The sequence below is a fragment of the Peromyscus eremicus genome, chromosome 5 (assembly GCF_949786415.1).
Source record: "Peromyscus eremicus chromosome 5, PerEre_H2_v1, whole genome shotgun sequence".
NCBI classification, from domain to species: domain Eukaryota; kingdom Metazoa; phylum Chordata; class Mammalia; order Rodentia; family Cricetidae; genus Peromyscus; species Peromyscus eremicus.
In genome coordinates this window covers 18310111-18315718 of record NC_081420.1, presented here as the reverse complement: position 1 = coordinate 18315718, position 5608 = coordinate 18310111, and the positions used below count along the sequence as shown (strand labels likewise).

The window sequence follows — 5608 nt, the reverse complement described above, 5'->3', positions numbered from 1 at the left end:
TACCAAGTGCTGGGATTACAAGTGTACGCCACCACTGCCCTGCTTTCCTATGGCTTGCTAATAGCTCTGACCCCCGGGCAACTTTATTTATTAACATACAAATAACATTTTAATACAAATAAAATATCACCATAGCTTGCAGAGCAAGTGCTCTTTTTTTTGTTTTGTTTTGTTTTTTTGTTTTGTTTTTTCGAGACAGGGTTTCTCTGTGTAGCTTTGCGCCTTTCCTGGATCTCGCTCTGTAGACCAGGCTGGCCTTGAACTCACAGAGATCCGCCTGCCTCTGCCTCCCGAGTGCTGGGATTAAAGGCGTGCGCCACCACCTCCCGGCTAGAGCAAGTGCTCTTAGCCACCGAGCCACCTCCCCAGCTCCTCCCTTTTTATTATTTTTTTAACATTAATTTATTCAACAGAGTGGGGGAGGGAGGGGGAGAGAGAGCATGTACACTGGTCACATGATACAAGTGGAGGTGTTAACTCTCCCCTCCACAATGTGGGTTCAGACGATTAAACTCAGATTGTCAAATCTGAGTTATTACAAGCTCCCTTAGTGCCCACGAAAATTTTACATGACTTGTGTATAGCTATACAAATAAAGCATTTACTGATAATAAATTGTATATAAATCTTTAAAAATAATTCTTTGGTATACATATAATTTTATCATTTATTTACAATGAATAAAAATCTGCATGCTAATGAGTGGTTATGCCTGTTTACTTGAAATAAAGAACTAAATCTTGGCTGGATGTTTGATACCACAAGACACAAAGCATATTCAACACTGCAGAGTTGGTGGGTATTTTGGTTTTATAATCATCAATGCTGAGAACACCACTTCACATAAATACACAGTACAAAAGGCAGAAGCATAGAGAAGGCTGTCTCAGAATTTGTTGGAAGTCTGTCCTAATCCCAACCCAAAATTCGTTTAATCATTTCTTTTTTAGGAGTGTCAAGTCAGCCACTCAAACAGCAAGTTTGAACTCAAACATTTTAACACAACACAATCCAAAAGGTACTAATTTGATATTTACATGACAGAGATAAAATATTAAATTTCTTGCTTTCCTTAATGAAACCATTATGTTTTTATAAAAGCAGAAAAATGTCCATGGACATAATAAATGTTGCATTTGATAAGAAATAACAGTCTGGATCAGAGTCTAGATGTCCAGGCACTGACACTGTGTGGTGTGTCCCATGAGGAATGCGAAGAGCATGTGTTGTGTGTTCAGAACCAGCTGCAGTGAAGCCTTGTGAGGAAACTGTGGTTGTTTCAGTGAAAAATGTCCCCCACTGGTGGTCCTGTTGGGGGAGCTTTGAGAGGTGCTGTCACGAGGGACAGCTTTGAGGGCTGTCGACCTACTTCCTTGTTCTCTCTGCTTCAAGCTTGCATTTGAAGATGGGAGCTCTCAGTTTCCTGTTCCAGCCACTGATCCCTGCCACACCTCCCTGGTCATAAGAGACTCATCCATCTGGAGCTGAAAGCCCAGGTAAACTCTTTCTTCCCTAAGTTGCCTTGGTCATGGTTTATCACAGCAGCATCACAGTAACTAATACAGGAACCCAGGAACACACTTCCAGGAATACCTTGGATTCACTGTGAATCTGAGTTTGAATTAACTTTTTGGTTGCTGTGCGTTCGTAAATTATTGCTCCTGCCAAATATTTTCACAGCTCCCATATTCAGTTATGAAGCCCTCTGTGGCGTTACAGCCCATGGTTTAAAAAGCTGTGACTGAAATAAGGAAACAGGTTAGAGGTATGGAAGGGTTCTAGTGCAGGAAGCCGGGGGTGGCCAAGAGGGGACTCTGCCCAGCTTGACTCATCATCCACCGAGGCCTTGTGCAGCTTTGAAAAGCTGGCAGCATGAAGGAAGTCTCGGCCAGAGGGGAATGACCAGCCCCCAGAAAACTGACTTTCTGTCCATATCATTGGGAACGGGAAGGGAAAGGAGGTACAGCAATTAAAGGCACCAATGCTCTTCTCTTCGTGACCTCAAAATCCAATTATGGGTATGGAAGTCGAATATATGACACTGATTTGCTTTGCCAAAAAAAGATAGGAAAAAAAAAAACCCAGCAAAAGAGTTATGAGGAACCTCAAAAAATGCCTTTTAATTTTTTTATTTCTTTGTGCACAATCTCATACATACATAATACACTTTGATTATCCCCCCCATGCTGTTATCCCCCTCCTAGTGAATGCCTTCTTCTTTTCAACACTCTCCCCCCCACTTTAATGTCTTTTCCCCCCTGTCCCGCTGTGGCTGTAGTTAACTGGGATTGCTTGCATTCGCTTGAATTGGGGGGAGGTGATTTACTTGAACAAGGGCAACTTACCAGTGGCTACCCCGCTGAAGAATATGGCTTGCCCTCTCCCAGTTACCATTAACTGCCGATGGCTTCTCGGCTACCCGTACCTGTGATGGAGTGCTGGTGGGCTCAGTCTTGTGTGGGTAGCCACTGCTGCTGTGTGTGCAAGTGCAGCAGCGATGTCATGGGCAGGAGGCAGCACCACAGCACTCTTCCCCATCTTCCAGCTCTGAAATTCTTCCGTTCCCTCCTTTGCAATGGCCTCTGAGCTTTAGAGGGGCTGAGCTAGGTGTCCCACTTAGGGCTGAGTCTCACCAGTTACTTATTCTCAGCACTTTGACCAGTTAGAAATCTCCGCATTAACCACCGCACACTGCAAACAGGTGCTCAGACCAAACTAGGCTTGTCCAGTGTGTGGGTATAAACATACACATTTAGAAGGCACTTGACACTGTGTCTACTTAGAAAAGCATTAGCAATAGGCTCCTCCCACTAGAAGGAGGTTTGCCTCTTTTAATTAGCCTGTTAGCTTTTTTTCTTTTTAATTCACATGCTGCATGGTGGTATCTTTGCTTCAAATCATGACTCTCCTTAATTCAGAGATATTCCACAGATCTGAACTCTTCAAATGCTAAGGCCATGAAAAATGAAGAAAAGACCAGATGAACTGTCCCAGACTAAGGGAGGATAGAGACCTGAATGTAATATTCAGTAAGGGTGGTGTTTCTTCCATTTGAAATAGACATTAATGGAACTATTGGTGGAAAATGAATAAATAAAATATGAATAAATATTATGTCAATGTATGTTTCCTGATTATGATAATTATTTAGAATTCTATAGAAAATATCTTACTTCTAGATTTATGAGTTAAAACTAACCCTTGAAGCATTTAGAATTAAAGGTAGCTTCATGCCTGAAATTTAAACATTTCAGGGGGAAAAAAAGGACAAAAAAGTAAAAACATGATAAAATGTTCATAGTTGAGAACATCAATGTGAAGTAACATAATTCTTTGTGCTATTATTTTCTATGTTGATTTAAAAACTAAATAGTAGAGGCTTGGAATTTAGTTCAGTGATAGAACTCTTGAAAATGTGTAATGCCCTGGGTTCAGTCCTAAGTACCACAAAAAATAATAATAATTAGATTCAGTGTCTTAGTTAGGGTTACTATTACTATGATGAAACGTCATGACCAAAAGCAAGACGAGGAGGAAACGGTTTATTTGGCTTACACTTCAGCACTTTGCTGTTCAACATCAAAGAAAATCAGGACCGGAACTCAAGCAGGGCAGGAACCTGGAGGCAGGAGCTGATGCAGAGGCCATGGAGGAGTGCTGTTTACTGGCTTGCTCCCCATGGCTTGCTCAGCCTGCTTTCTTATAGAACCTAAGACCACCAGCCCAGGGGGAGCACCACCCACCATGGAATGGGCCCTCCCCCATCAATCACTAATTAAGAAAATGCTCTACAGGCTGTGTCAAGTTGACATGAAACTAGACCACACATGAAGGTATGGCGACACATGCCTGTAATCCCAGCACTCTGGATCAGTAGCTGGAAAACTGCCATGAGTTCAAGGACAGCCTGGTTTACATAGTGAGTTCCAGACCAGGCAGAGCTACATAATGAAACTCTGTCTCAAATATGCAAAAACTAAGGATCTGGGGGATGCCTTAGTGAATAAAGTGCTTTCTGCACAAACATGAAGACCTGGGATTGATCCCCATCGCCCACATAAAAAATCCAAATATGATGGCATACCCTGTAGCTTCAGCAGAGGCAGGTGGATCCCTGACACTCAGTGGCCAGCCTAGTCAAATAGACAAGCTCCAGATGAGAGGGAGATTCTCAAATAAAAGGTGGACTGTATCTGAGGAATGACACTCGAGGGTAATCTTTGGCCTCCACATGCACCCATACACACATGCAGGCATCCCACCCTCCACACTCATACTCACACACACACACACACACACACACACACACACACACACGCATATACACACATACACACACATTCACATACACACACACACATGAACACACTCACAGGTATATGCACATACATGTGCTGGGGGATATCTTTCTGTATGCTGTGAATATATGTTGCTCCCATTGGTTAATAAATAAGCTGCTTTGGCCTATAGCAAGGCAGCTTAGAGGAAGGTGGGAAATCCAAGGAGAGAAAAAGGCAGGGTCTAAGGAGATGCCACCTACCACCCAAGGAGCAACAAGATGCCAGCAGACTGGCAACACTATGGCCATGTGGCAACATATAGATGAATAGAAATGGTTTAAGATGAAAGAGCTAGCTAGCAGAAGCCTGTCACAGGCCATACAGCTTATAAATAAGATTAAGCCTCTGAATGATTATTTTATAAGCAGCTGAGGGACTACAGGGGCCAGACAGGACCCAAGCAACACAGGGCGGGGCAGGACCTGAGAAACTTCCAGCTACATTTGGCACCCAATATGAGGCACAAACTCACCACCCTGGCATTAAGAGTCTCACGCTCTACCAATTGAGATAGCCAGGCATGAGACTCTTAATCTCAGGGTCCTGGGTTCGTGCCCCATGTTGGGTGTCACTTATTATAATCAATCCACATGAGTCTATTAAATGGGTAACAGAATTTACTAATATATAAATTGAGGAAATACACTCACAAATAATGGAATAGACAGCAGAAGTCATCCCCTGATCTGACCAGGAGCGAATCCACCTCACAGGCAGGAACAAGGAGCAGGGGCATGTGACTCTTCTTCAACTCCTTATAAGAGGTCATATACTACAGCAAGAAGCACTGCCTCCTTTGGGCTGTATAGCCCAAGGTTATGGGCAGAGTAAATACCACTATATACATGCATACATATACTTATACAAAGTTTAAAATAAAATAATAAAAATAAACACTAAAAGATAGGTTTTAATGTTATTATTTACGGTTATTTTTTTAATACCACATAGAGATATAAGCAAATATTTAGCATCCCTGAAGTATTGATACTATATGTTTTAATCTTAACGACATATACAAAAATTATAATGGGAAAATATAATTTTCCATTTTTACGGGGTGATCTAATTGATCTCATAATATGTCACTTGGAATGGCAAGTCCTGTCAGTCATCCTCCAGCAAGACTTGTCCCTGAAGAGAACTGAATGTCACTTAAGAGAGCTGACAAGCAAGGCCCACAACACATGTGAACAATTTAAAGTGAAACTATCACCTTACCATAGTCCATTTTCTCTGTATCTTGTCTGAGTTTTCTTTCCATATTT

The 5608-nt window shown here is 42.1% G+C and overlaps 1 long non-coding RNA gene across 1 annotated transcript in view; it reads right to left on the bottom strand.

The window, feature by feature from the left end:
* Positions 1-5322: 5322 nt before the first annotated feature.
* The window catches only part of LOC131910333 (uncharacterized), a 7366-nt gene continuing 7080 nt past the window's right edge, over positions 5323-5608 (bottom strand). Inside the window, exon 3 of the long non-coding RNA XR_009379107.1 lies at positions 5323-5608. This exon is cut by the window's right edge and continues 62 nt beyond it. This is a non-coding gene — a long non-coding RNA (uncharacterized LOC131910333).